The sequence below is a fragment of the Hemiscyllium ocellatum genome, chromosome 16 (genome assembly GCF_020745735.1).
Source record: "Hemiscyllium ocellatum isolate sHemOce1 chromosome 16, sHemOce1.pat.X.cur, whole genome shotgun sequence".
NCBI classification, from domain to species: Eukaryota; Metazoa; Chordata; class Chondrichthyes; order Orectolobiformes; family Hemiscylliidae; genus Hemiscyllium; species Hemiscyllium ocellatum.
Window position 1 is genome coordinate 49,563,885 of NC_083416.1, and position 15,022 is coordinate 49,578,906.

Below are 15,022 nucleotides of genomic sequence, written 5' to 3' on the forward strand. Positions count from 1 at the left end.
ATTTACAGTGTGATGTAACTGAAATTATACATTGAAAAATTGATTGTCTGTTAAGCCTTTCATCTGTTAGAATACCATGATAGTTTAAAAAGTTGCATTCTCAGGTTAGCTGTTAACAATGGTGATAGCTAGACAATATGTTGAAGGTGTTAGCCCCCTGTGTCCTCTGTCTCTGCCATGATGTTTAGATAGATTTGAATCTAAAAAGTGAGATAATGGAGTTCTACATGAATGCATGTGGTTTTTGAGCAAAGTACAATGTAACCCTGCAAGTACAAATTCACCCCACAAAATATGTGTGTGGGTGTTGTGTATAGTGCAATGGTAGTCACCTGTAATGTGACATGAACCCAAGGTCCCGGTTGAGGCCCTCCCTATGAGTACCAAACTTAGCTATCAGCCTCTGCTCGGGCACCATTACACTATATACACACACACACACCGATAATCCTACACACACACAAACACAGGCACTCCTATACACATATTCACAGACGTGCACACAGACACCCACACACTCCCACACTCTCACATCACCCCCTCACAGCCTTAAGACACTCTGCACTCACTATACACACACACACACACACACACACACATACACTTTCTCACACTCAACCCCCAACCCAGACAGACACACACACACACACACAACAGACAGAGACCCACATGCACACACACATTTTGTGGGGTGAATTTGTACTTGCAGGGTTACATTGTACTTTGCTCAATAACTGCATGAATTCATGTAAAACTCCGTTTTCTCACTTTTTAGATTTGAATCAATCTAAACATCATGGCATAGACAGAGAACATGGGGGCTAACACCTTCAACATATTGTCTATCTATCACCAATGTTAACAGCTAACCTGAGAATGCAACTTTTTAAAAAAAGGTTTAGTGATTTGCACATGAAGGAAATGAAACTATCACTGTATTCTAACAGATGAAAGGCTTAACAGACAATCAATTTTTCAATGTATAATTTCAGTTACATCACACTGTAAATTTTTACTATAAATTCTGTTAGGATTGAGCCCTCCACTACCACCTGATGAAGGAGAGACGCTCCGAAAGCTAGTGTGCTTCCAATTAAACTTGTTGGACTATAACTTGGTGTTGTGTGATTTTTAACACTGAATTTTGAAGTTGTAAAAGTTAATTGCACAAATACCACAAATTGAGCATTTAGATCTTTTAATCTTCTTTAAAATCAAAAGCAAATATTCCATATCTCTTTCATATCTTCAGTATTCATATCTAGATATCCCCATTCATCCCTAAGGAATCTTATCTTCTTTTAAACACTTAATATCTACAAATTGAAATAGGCAGAATGAGTTTTCTCATTGGAACTTGTAAAAATACAAATTGAGGTAACTTGTAATTGAAGAGCTACTGTCTTTACAATTTTTGAAGGATTGAAATTAGATGATATTCAATTTTGTAATTGCACAGTAGTTGCACAAACATGCAACTTCAACTCAGCGCAAACTTTGATAAATATTAGGCAAGAACAGGATCCAGCTGAACTGTAATCAAGAGTCTAGCTAATATTCTTCTCGGCCCTCAAATATTGGTTTAGGTTTTGCAGTGTGAGTGACAATATTGCTGTCTATAATCTTTGCATCCGATAGCACGTCCAAATGCCAGAAATTGTTGTATTGAAAGTGGAAATCTAGAAATTTCTGCCTGTACTTGACTTCTCCAGAGGATTCTGTTTAGGATCCCCAGACTGCAATCCGTTTCTCAGGAAGGATGTATTGGCCCTGGAGTGTGTTCAGAGGATGTTCATGAGGTGGAGTTTAGCAGGATAAGGGCAGAATCTAATTGAAACTTTAAGAATAATGAATAATCTGGACAGAATAGATGTTGGGAAGGTGTTGCCTTTAGAACAGAGATAAGAGACCTCTTCAGCCTGAGAGTGGTAAATCTATGGAATTGATTGCCACAGAAGGCAGTGGAGGCCAGGTCGTTGAATATATTTAAGACTGAGATAGGTTCTTGATTGTTAAGGGGATCAAGAGTTATGGGGAGAAAGTAGGAGAATGGGTTTGAGAAACTTATCAGCTATGATTGAATGGTTGAGCAGACTCAATGGGCTGAATGGCCTAATTTCTGTTCCTCTGTCTTATAGTCATATTAGAAATCATTGAATTGATGACAACTATAACAGCCTGTAAAGTAAAATACACTTGAAAGTATTGCATATCATTGTATGAGGTACAATTGGATGTTTAATAGCCTCCTAGCTTCATAATTTTTTTAAAAGAACTGCTGAACTTGAAAGAGTAACTTTCTTTGTTGACCATTAATTATCTCCATGATCAGAAATTCCACTAACTCAGATTGAGAATCAATGCATTTTATTTTTCTTGTTTAGCTTCTGCCATAATCCTGCGCCTGTGGCACATTCATTTGCAATGTTGTCTGTCAAGTCTTACAATTAGAAGTGAAGGAATTGTGTAGTTGTGACATACTGATTTATTGTCCGAAGTCATAGGATGTTTGCAGACGGCTTTATTCAAGGCGTGAGAGTGTTGTTGCTTCATCATTGAGTGAAATCCAACCCATTGACTGTTTGAGCTAGATGCCAGAGGCCAGTAAGGATTAAATGCCGCTAAGAGCAGGGAACAGAAAATCAGCAGATTATGGAGTCAAATCTTTTTCAAGTGAAGGTCTATTAATCTTTACTGTAACTGCTTTTGTCTGGTTGAACAAAACAGTTTACCAGAAAAACTAGCTTCGAAAGCTAACTCAGAAGTCTACTGGCAGTTGATTGTGTCCACAGTTGAGATGTAATAATTTATCTGTAGTTACTTAATGTTGACTCTGTTTGAAATTGCTTTCATGTTGCATGAGGTATGTGGTATTGTGTTTGCTTCCTGATGTGTGGATCCTGTGCGATTGTGTGGGTGAAAATAAACTAACCCGTCCAGTTCTTTTATTCTGGTTTTGGCTCCGTTTCTTCTCTATCCCTCCGACACAGGATTTTTCCTCATGTTTCATAGTCTCCATTCTAATATAAGTGGGCACTTACTTGGGGGGAAGCACTGCAATTCTATGGCCAGATTCCTTTGCATTACATATTTTTTCAAATTCTGTTTAAAGTAGTTAAACTCTGTTCCTTCAATATCCCGTCCAAATTTTCACATTTCCCATACTTCTCCCCTACTTTCATATATGTTTGTTGTTGGCATGCAGCCTAACACAACTGCACATTGTGACATAAAGGTGACAAAACAGGTGGCTGTACATTTCTAACTAACAAACTCTACAAGCAACAGAAGTTTCAGGATTAGTCATTTACTCAAGGGAAGAGGAGAATGTTAAGGAAAAATGATGTGGTATTTTGTTTTGCATTTAAACCCCATCCGTGACATTTAATTTCACCATAGCCTTTTCTATGCAATTTGTTTCTGTACAAAAGGTTGGATTCTGAAATGCTATGACACACATCACTGAGGTTTATGTATATTCTGCCCTTCGTTTGGAAATTGCCAGAATGCTACCTTCGTTTCATTTTTGTATATATTTTTGTTTACAAAATCCAATTTATTTTAAGTAGAATAAAATGGTTAACTACAAAATAAATTTAAACGTACTTGTATCTGAACATAGTGTGCCACAGTAGGATTTAGGAGGGGTCGATTTAACTCAGTTGACTGGACGGCTGGTTTGTGATGCAGAGTGATGCCAAGAACATAGGTTCAATTCCTGCATCAGCTAAGGTCATCATGAAGGATTCTCCATCGCAACCGGTCCCCTCGCCTGAGGCATGGTGAACTTTGGGTTAAACCACCACCAGTTGTTTTTCTCTAATGAGGGAGCAGCCCTAGTATCTATTATGGCTATGGCAACTTTACCTTTTTATGTACTTTTAGAATGACAACAGGTTCTCAAACTGTTTCAGAAGCATTGCCAGATAATGTTGCTCTAAACCAGATGTGATCCGTGCTCATAACATGCATTAGTAGTCATGGTGAGGCAGTCAGTACTAACTTATTATTGAGTAATTTGGACTGCAACCTCTAGTGTGTGCACATGTGCAATTAAATGTCAAATTCTGAATTACTTGACCCCTCTACAGGCTGTGAAATAGTGATACCTCACTAATTAGACTTGCCTGTAAAATAAATGCAACAGCATGATGCTGCAGTACTTATCTACTAGTAACAGACTAAACCCACCAGAAAAACTTAGGTTTGGTCCTCTATCTCTCTCTCTCTCTCCCTCTTTTTTTCCTCTGTCCAGTCTCCTTCCATCTGCATTTGCAGATGTTCCAAAGTCTTAGTGACTTTAACAGTTTCCAGTTTCCTGGCCCTGACCACCACCTCTCACCATCAACAACCAATTTCTCTATGTCCCTGCCCCTTTTGATTCATGGAGACGGGGAAGAGCAGAACTCTGAAAATGGAATGAACAGAGTCAATGATTCTGTCAACAATTGTATGTTTGGTTGCGAGGGAGTACTCGGTTGGGAATACAGAAAACATGAGCTGCAGTTTTGCTTCTATTTATCTGAGAGATTGGGCATGATTTGGCTAGACCAGCATTTACTGACCATTCTTACTTGCTTTGGGGAAAATGATGAGCTGCCTTCTTGAAATACTCTGGTCCTTATGATATAGGGCATACACTGTGCTGTTAGGTAGTGCGTTCTAGGATATAGTTCCAAGTCAGGATAAGTGTGGTTTAGAGAGGATACTTCAAGTGGTGGCATTGCCATGCACCTGCTGACCTTGACCTTGTAGTAGAGATCATGGGTTTAAAGGTGCTGTCTCAGGAGCCATAGTGAGTTACTGGGAAATTTGTGGATGATATGCACTGCAGTTATTGTGTATCGATGGTGAACAGAATGAATGTTGAAGTTGGTGGATGAGATGCCAATTAAACAGGCTGATTTTTTTTTTCATTTTCCTGGATGGTGTTAAGCTTCAGTGGAGTTGCACCTAGCTGGGCAAGTGGAGAATATTCCATCACACTACTCATAGATGGTGTACAGGTATTGGGATGACAACAAGTGAATTATTTGTTGCAGAATTTCCAGTCTCTGATGCACTTTTGTAGCTGGTGCATTTCACTTTCTGCTCAATGTTAATCCCCAGGATGATGTTAGCGGGTATATGATGTTGGTAGTGCCATTTGAATATCAAGGGGAAATGGTAAGATACTATATAGTGTGAATGTTATTTGTCACTTATCAACCAACTCTGGATGCTAGTGGTTCTTGCTGAATTTGGACACCTGCTTTAGCATCTAAAGAGTCAACTGGTACTGAACACTGTAGTCATCTGTGACTGTCCCAACTTCTGACCTTTATGATCGGGGGCAGATCATTGAAGTAGCTGAAACTGATTGATTGCGCCATTTGCTGTCCTGCCAATCTCCTGCATTGATGTTCTTGGACTGAGATGATTGATCACCAACAACCGTACAATATTCCTTTGTGCTAAATATGAATTCAACCAGTGGAGAGTTTTATCCCTGATTTCAATTGACTTAAGTTTTATGAGGGCTCCTTGATGTCATACTTGGTCAAATGTTGTCTTGATGTTGAAGGCAGTCATTCTGACTTCGCCTCTGGAGTTTAGCTATCTCGGCCATGTTTGAATCAAGACTGTGATGAAGTCTTGAGCTGACTGGTCCTAGCGGAACCCACACTGAGTGTCAGTGAGCAGATTATTCTTTTGCAAGTGTTGTTTTGAACAAAAGACAAAGAACAAAAGAGAAGTACAGGACCGGAACAGGCCCTTCGGCCCTCCGAGCCTGTGACGATCATCATACCCTAACTAAAGTAAAAAACAAACCTGCCCTTATTTGGTCTATATCCCTGTATTCTCTCCCTATTCATGTAACCATCTAGATGCCTCTTAAATTTTGCCAACATGCCTGCTTCCACCACCTCTTCTGGCAGAGCATTCCAGGCTCCACCACTCTGTGTGAAAAACCGTTCTCGCAAATCTCCCTTAAACTTCTTCCCCTCACCTTGAACCTGTGCCCCTTTGTAACTGAAAGTTCAACCCTGACTATCCTCCTTATCTATGCCTCTCATAATTTTGTAGACCTCTATCTTTACAGTGAAAACAATCCTAATCTTTTTAACCTTTCCTCATAGCCAACGCCCTGGAGACCAGGCAACATCCTGGTGAACCTTCTCTGCACTCTCTCCAAAGCTTCCACATCCTTCTGATGGTGTGGCGACCAAAACTGCACACAGTGTGCCACTGTTGTCCCCTCTCATCACTTTATTGAAATAGGCTGGTCTGGTGATCTGGATTTGTCTTCCATTCTGTGGACATGACATACCTGGTTAATTCTTCACATTATTGGGCAGATGCCAGTTTTGCACCTGCCCTGGAACAGCTTGGTTCGGAGTTCAGCTGATTCTGGAGTGAAGGTCTTTAATCCTATCGCTGGAGTGTTGTCAGGGCCCATAGTTTTTGCAGTATAAAGTACCTTCAACCATTTCTTAATATCACCAAAGGGATATCAAGTTAGTTAATTAATGAATCAAATAAGTTGAAGCTTGGCATTTGTGATAGGGGCATGGATAGTCCTTTCCCTGGGGTTGGGGAGTCCAGAACTAGAGGGGAAAGATATAAAAGAGAACTAAGGGGCAACTTTTTCATGCAGAGGGTGGTATGTGTATGGAATGAGCTGTCAGAGGATGGGGTGGAGACTGGTACAATTGCAACATTTAAAAGGCATTTGAATGGGTATATAAATAGGACATGTTTGGAGGGATGTGGGCCGGGTGCTGGCAGGTGGGACTAGATTGGGTTGGGATATCTGGTCAACATGGACGGGTTGGACCGAAGGGTCTGTTTCCATGCTGTACATCTCTATGTCTGGGGACTTACGGAAGAGGCCAAGATACATCATCCATTTGGTGGAAGATAGTTGCAAAAGCTTCAGCCTTCTCTTTTGCACTGGTGTGCTTGGCTCCCTCATCATTGAGGATAAGGATAGCTGTGAAGTCTCCACCTCCTATTGTTTGTTTGATTAATTGTCCTGTACCATATATGACTGGATGTGGCAAGACTGCAGAGCTTGAATCTGATTCAGTATAGGAGAAAGCGCGGACTGTAGATACTGGAGATCAGAATTGAAAAGGGTGGAAAAACACAGCAGGTCAGGTAGCCTCCGAGGAGCAGAGGATCGACATTTTGGGCATAAGCCCTTCATCAGGAATGTGGGAAGGGAAGTGGATTGAGAGATAAATAGGAGGATGAGAGTGGGGCTGGGGGGAGGGTAGGTGGGAAGGCAATAGGTAGATGCAGGTGGTGGGGGGGGGGGGGGGGGAAGTGATAGTGATAGTTCAGAGCAGAGGGTGGAGTGGATAGATGGGAAGGAAGATGGACAGGTGGACAGCTCAAGAGGGTCTTGCTGAGTTGGAGGGTTGGATCTGGGATGAGGTGGGGGGAGGGGAGATGAGGAAACTGATGAGATCGACATTGATGCTATGTGGTTGGAAGATCCCAAGGCAGAAGATGAGGTGTTCTTCCTCCAGTTGTCGGGTGGCTAGAATTTGGCAGTGGAGGAGGTCCAGAACTTGGATGTCCTTGGTGGAGTGGGAGGGGTTAGTTGAAGTGGTCGGCCACATGGTGGTGGGATTGTTTAGTGCATGTGTCCCAGAGGTGTTCTCTGAAATGTTCTGCAAGTTGGCCTCCTGACTCCCCAGTGTAGAGGAGACCACATTGAGAGCAACAGACACAGTAGGACTGTGTTTGGATGTGCAGGGATCCTTTGCGGCTTGGAAGGAGGTGAGGGGGGTGCGTGGTGTGGGTGCAGATTTTACACTTTGGTGGTGGCAAGGGAAAGTGTTGGGTGTGGATGGTGAGTTGTGGAGTGTGTGCACCTAAACAAGGGAGTTGCAGAGGCAATGGTCTCTCTGAAATGCTGATGAGATGGTGAGGTAAATATATCTCTGGTGGGGTCTGATTGTCAGTGGAGGATGTATTCGGAGATTGGTGGGGTCGAAGGTGAGGACCCAGAGGGGTTCTATCCTTGTTGTGGTTGCGGGGTTGGGGTTCAAGGGCGGAATTTCAGGAAGTCGAGGAGATGTGCTGGAAGGCTTTGATGACCACGTGGGAGGGGAAATTACAGTCCTTGAAATAGGGGCCATCTGGGATGTTCCGGAGTGGAATTGCTCCTCCTGGGAGCAAATACTGTGAAGGCAGAGGAATCGGGAGTAAGGGATATCATTTATACTGGAGGTTGGGGGAGGAGGTGTAGTTCAGGTAGCTGTGGGAGTCGGTAGGTTTGCAGTAGATGTCCGTGTTGAGTCAGTCAGAAATGGAGACAGTGTGGCCCAAGAAGGGGAAGGTGGTGTCCGAGATGGTCCAGGTGAACGTGAGGTCAGGATGGAAGGTGTTAGTGAAGTTGATGAACTATTCAACCTCCGCATGGGAGTATGAGGTGGCACCAATACAGTCATCAATGGAGCAGAGGAAAAGGTAGGGAATGGTGCCAGTGTAACTGCAGAAGACTGTTCCGCTTATCCGATGAAGAGGCAGGCATGGCTGGGGCCCATGGCTACCCCTTTGATCTGAAGGAAGTGGGAGGATTTGAGGAAGTTGTTGAGGGTGAGGAGGGGTACTGGTTACGTCAGCAGGAGAGGAAGAAATGGAGGGCTTGGAAGCCTTTACTGTGGCAGATGGATGTGTACAGGGACTGGATGTCCATAGTAAAGATGAAACGAAAGTCTTGGATGAGGTGGAGGGTGTGGGCGGTATCTCGAATGTATGTGGGGAGTTCCTGGCATAAGGGGGATAGGACAGAGTCAAGGTATGAGGAGATAAGTTCTGATTCACTTAGGATGCCTTAGCGCTAACCTTTTACATGCTGCTTTTCATTGTTTGACATGCAACAAGTAGTCCTGTGTTATAGCTTTAGCAGATTGGCATCGATATAAATGATGTGAAGTATACATCTTTTTAGAATAGATCAGAGAAACTGGTAAGCTGGAGTGAAGTACTGGCAGGAAGTGGGGTTTGAAGAGCAACGGTTGAGTCAGCTGTGAAAGTCAGTGTGACTGTGGGGTCCCCGAATCCTCACCTCTCTTTTTGGTACTTATTGATTCATGGGATATCACCAGCAGGGTCAGCATATATTACGCATCCCAAATTGCTATTGAGAAGATGGTGAGCTGCCTTCTTGAACTGTGCAGTCCTTAGTTTATAGGTATCCCACGATGCTATTAGTAAGGCAGTTCCAGGATTCTGATTTTGGTTGTGTTCTTTTGCTGCCTTGTCTTCTCAACTTTCTTAATTATTTTTCTGTTACATTGATGACTGAACTAGTTCTACTTCCTGTTCTTACATTAACTGGCACATTTTGTCACATTTCCTGAACTTCTCTTGATCCATTTGCGCTCTTTTTCCTTTTTGTTTTTTGATGCTCTGTCAAGGTAATAGATTATCAATTTTACCCACTCTGAAAGCAATCTTAAACACATTTCTTCTTACCCATCTTGCTGTTACTTCTCTGATATGCTCCTTCTTCATGAAGAGGCATGCTTGGGTTTCTCTGTTGGCACCTTCAACTCCTCCAGCATCTTTATTCACTGAATCATCCTCCATCATTTTTGCCACCTCATTATCACTAACAAACACATTTCCCTCCCTTTCTCTTTCACCAATCGGAAGGCAGTATTTCATATATCAATCACCCTTTTTCCTTTTCATGCCAACATAGCAGTTGCAACAGCAGCCTTTTTATGTCTTCACTGTCAAACTCTGTCTCTGGAGAATAGGCGTTTAGTAAAGTGTTTGTTGCTGCATTGCAATCTGATCTATGTTTGGGTCTCTCAATGTTGATCGGGTGATTACTTTGTGGAACACTTCCATTAAGTCCACCAGCATGATGCTAAGCTTCTAGTTGCTTATCATTGTAATTATCAAGAATAAACATATAATGCAAAGATAGATAGCAAACCAAGTGATTGGGCAAAATTTTATTTATTCATTAGATATGTGTGTCATTGGCTGGACTACAGCCATCTTTAATTACCCAGAGTGTCTTGCTAGGCCAGTTCAGAGTCAACTACAATGCTTTAGGTGTGGAGTTAATTTATAGTCCAATCCAGGTAAGGACTGAAGGATATTAGTGAACTCGATGGCTTTTGTATGACAATCAGCAGTGCACACCAACAGGTTATACAGTCTTTTGCTCCAATTTTTTATGGAATTCTAATTTACCCAATCTGGTGGTTGATATCTTACAATCTTAAGAGGTGGCATATGAGACCATAAAACTACAAGACCATAATATATTGGAGCAGAATTAGGCTATTTAGCCGATTGACTCTGCTCCACCATTCAATTATGGCTGATATATCTCTCAACCTCATTCTTCTACCTTCTCCCCCATAACCCTTGGCCTCTTACCAATTGAGAATCTATCTATCTTTGTCTTAAATACACTCAATGATGTGACCTCCACAGCTTTCTGTGGCAACGCGTTTGACAGATTAATTGCTCTCTGGCTGAAGAAATTCTTCATCTCCATTCTAAAGGGGAGTCACTTCACTCTGAGGTTGTGCTCTTGGGTCCTAGTCTCTCCTGCTGGTAGAAACATCTTCTCCATATCCACTCTATCCAAGCTCCTCTGTATTCTGCAAGTTTCAATCAGAGCCCCACCCTCCTCATTCTAAAGTCCTTTGAGTACAGACCCAGAGTCCTCAACCACGTCTCATTGACAAGCACTTCATCCCATTCTGGTAAACCACCTCTGGACCTCCTCCAATATCAGTATGTCCTTCCTCAGGTAGAGGCCATAAACTGCTCACCATATTCAACGTATGGTTTAACCAAAGCTTTATACAGTCTCTGTAATACATTTCCGGTCTTGTATTCTAGCCCTCTTGAAATGACTGCTAATGTTGCATTTGCCTTCCTAACTGCCAACTGAACCTGTATGTTAACCTGAAGAGAATCCTCAAGTCGGACTCCTAAGTCCCTTTTGTGCATCAGATTTCCAAAGCCTTTCCCTGTTTAGAAAATAGTCTATGTTTCTATTCCGACCAAAGTCCATAAACACTCTCTTTCTCACATTGTACTCCATCTGCCACACTCCTAACCTGTCCAAATCCTTTTGCAGCCTCCCTGCTTCCTCAATGTTTGTTCCCTTTGACTACTTTTGGGTCGTTTGTAAACTGAGCAAAAATGGCCTAAGTATCTCCTTCACACCATAATTATATAATGTGAATAGCTGTGGTCCCAACATGGACTCCTCTGTGGAACTCCAGCACTCACCTGCTGTCATCCTGAAAAAAGATCCTTTTATCCCCACTCTGCTTTCTGCCAGTCAGCCAATCCTCTCTCCAGCCAGTACTTTGCCCATGACACCAGGAGCTCTTATCTTTTTTAGCAGCCTCCTTTGCAGCCATTTTGTGAAAGGCCTTCTGGAAATCCAAATTGATCATGTGCATTGGCTCTCCTTTGTCTAACTTCTTCATTGCCTCCTCAAAGAATTCCAACAGAGTTGTCAGGCTTGACTTCCCCTTGATGAAGCTGCGGCTGACTCAGCCCTATTTTATTTTCAAATACTCTGCAATCTCTCCTTTCTAAAAAAAAGAGCTCTCAAACCTTCCTAACAATCAAGGTCAGGCTAACCATTCCGTAGTTTCCTGTCTTCTCCCTCCCATCCACACCCTTGTTCAACAGGGGTGTTACATTAGCCATTTTCCCTCCCTCACTCTAGTAATTTCTGAATGATCAACATCAACATCTCCTCAATCTCCCCAGCTATCTCCATCAGAACTCTGGCATGTTGTTGCTCTGTTTTGGGTGATTTGTTCTTCTTCAGACCTTTTCAGCTTCCCAGTACCTTCTCATTAGTGATGGTCACTGCAGTCACATCTGACTCTCTTGAAGTTCTGCTATGCTGCTGGTGTCTTCCACTGTGAAGACTGACTCAAAGCATATATTCACTTCTTCCTCTATGTCCTTGTTCCCCATTACTACTTCTCTACCCTCATTTTCCAGCAGTTCAATGTCTACTGTTTGTTCTTTCTTACCTTTTATAGATAGTCTTTTTTTTAAAAAAATAACACTCTTGCAATTTTCAATTATATTATTAGCTAGCTTACTGTCAGCTTTCTTCTCTCCCCATATTGTTTGTTTGTTTTTGTTATCATCTGATTGTTTTAGACATATCCTAATCTTCACCAGTGTGTGCTTTCTCTTTTGGTTTTATGCTGTTCCTGACCCTCCCTCATCAGCCATGGTTGTCTTATCCTCCTCGTGGCATGTTTCTTCTTCCTTCGTATGAACTTCTGGGATGCTACGCCTCCTGAATTACCCCCAGAAACTCCTGTCATTGCTCCTAGACTCCCTTTCCAATCAGCTCAGGCCAGCTCCTCCCTCATGTCTTTGCAATCAGCTTTACTCAATTACACCACTGTTACATCTGATTCATTCTTTTCCTTCTCAAACTGCAGGATGAAATCTATCATATTATGGCCACTACCCCAGGGGTTCCTTCACCTTAAGGTTCCTAATCAATTGTCTCATTACAAATTATCACCAAAACCAGAATTCCGAATTCCCTAGTTCCCTACATCCTGACGGAGACCTGTATATAACTCCTATCATGGTCTTTTCTCCTTTGTGGTTCCTTAACTCTACCCACACAGCTTCCAAGCCTTCTGGCTCTATATTATTTCTTGCTGTTGATTTAATTTCATTCATTTTACTAACAAGGCAGGCCACACCTCTGCCAATCTGCCTGTCCAGACAACAGGGCCTGTGTCATTGGAGATTTAGTTTGCAGCCACGTCTCTGTAATATCCATGATATCATATCTGGCAATTTCAATCTACGCTGCAAGCTCATATTCATAGAGATATACAGCACTGAATCGAATCTTTTGGTCCAACTCATCCACGACTACCAGATATCCTAAATAGGTCTTGTTGCATTTGCCAGCATTTGGAAAACATCCCTCTAAAGCCTTATTCATGTATGCATCCAGATGCCTTTTAAATGTTGTAATTGTAGTAGCTTCCACTACTTCCTCTGGCAGCTCATTTCATACATTTATCACCCTCTGCATGAATAAGTTGCCCCTTAGATCCCTTCTAAATCTTCCTTGTCTCACTTTAAACCAATGTCCTCTAGTTTTGGACACTGTCTCCCACCCCCACATTGGGGAAAATACCTTGTGTATTTACCCTACCCATGCCCCTCAACATTTTACAAACTTCTCTAAGGTCACCCCTCAGCCTCCGACGCTCCAGGGAAATAGCCCCATTCTATTCAAGCTCTCCCTATAGCCCAAACCCACCAACCCTGGCAACATCTTTGTAAGTCTTTTTTGAACCCTTTCAAGTTTTACAACATCCTTCCTATAACAGGGAGACCAGAATTGCACACAGTATTCCAGTAGTGGCCTAACCAATGTCCTGTACAGCTGCAACATGACTTCCCAACTCCTATACTCAATGCACTGATCAACAAAGGCAAGTAGGATCACCTTTAGTATTCTGTAGGAATTATGAACCTGCACTCCAAGGTCTCTTCATTTAGCAACACTCCCCAGGACCTTACCATTAAGTATATAAGTCCTGCCCTGATTTGCTTTTCCAAAATGTAGCACCTCACATTTATCAAAATTAAATTCCATTTGCCATTCCTTGGCCCATTGGCCCATTTGATCAAGATCCCATTGTACTCTGAGGTAACCTTCTTTGCTGTCCACTACACTTCCAATTTAGATGTCATCTGCAAACTTACTAACCATTCTTGCTTTGTTCAGGTCCAAATCATTTATATAAATGACATCGATCCTTGTGGCACACCTTGTTGTTTTGTATGCTGTATGCATTTAAGTACAACATTCTCAGTTTGGTGGTTACTGCCTCCTTCTCATTGTTGTCCCCTCATCTGCTGTGCCTGAAGTTAGATTCCTGACCCTTTCCATACTCTATTCTATTACTTGTTCAGTGAACTTTATTAACCTCTGCTGAACTCTCTCCCCTTAAATGGCCATAATTTTCCATGCAACTAAACACCATTGTGAAAGAGGAATCGGTTTATTGGAGTCCTTTGAAGAAGCAACATGGAAATCAAATCGACTGTTTAATTTGTTATAAAAGGAAATTGAATTTATAAGTCGGGCAGTTATGCTTCAGTTATACGAGTTACTTATAATAATATTGATCTCTCTAATTAAGAAAGGACACAAAGGCTTTGCAGGATGTTCAGAGAATGTTTACAAAACAAATAACTGGAATAAATAATAGGGTAGGGGAATGGGTTTGGGTGGGATACTCTTCGGAGGGTTGGTGTGTATTTGTTGGGCCGAAGGGCCTGTTTCCACACTCTAGGGATTCTATGATTCTATAAGTGGGGTTGTCTGATGAGAAAGGATAGACTGTATAGGCTTGTATCCATTCTGAAGTCTTGAAATGGTAGATGGCAAGAATATGGAGAATCAAGGACTCAGGGTCACTGTTTTAAAATCAGTTGTTGCCCATTTGAAGCAAATATTATTAGCTGAAATTGTTTTTGAGAGTCATGAGTCTGTGGATGACTCTTCCTGAAAAGGTGGTGGAAGCAGAGTCCATGAATATTTTTAAGGCAGAGGTAGATACTTGAGCAGATATCAGAAGGGTCACTGGGGATGGGTGGGAATGTGGAGTTGAAATTAAAATGAGATCAACTTGGTCTTATCAAATGGTGGGGTTTAGATTAGAATGATGCTGGAAAAGCACAGTAGATCAGGCAGCATCCGAGGAGCAGGAAAATCGATGTTTTGGGCAAAATCCTTCATCAGGAATGGAGGCAGGGAGCCTCCAGGGTGAAAAGTCTGTTAAATGGTGGAGCAGGGCTAAAGAACCAAATGGCCTCCTTCTGTTCCTAGTTCATTTTGGTTTTGTTTAGGGAAGCCATAAGCTGATGACTGTTAACTGTGCATTTGAAAACAAATACCACTAAATAACGGGCTATATTTTGTTATGTTGACTGTTATAGAACCTGAAAGCCATGATCACAAAATAACCATGAAGTACCTCTT

At 42.0% G+C, this 15,022-nt stretch overlaps 1 protein-coding gene across 2 annotated transcripts in view; it reads left to right on the forward strand.

Moving 5' to 3' along the window:
* The window catches only part of LOC132823210 (polypeptide N-acetylgalactosaminyltransferase 10-like), a 96,989-nt gene that overhangs the window by 39,832 nt on the left and 42,135 nt on the right, over positions 1-15,022 (forward strand). The window lies entirely within an intron of this gene.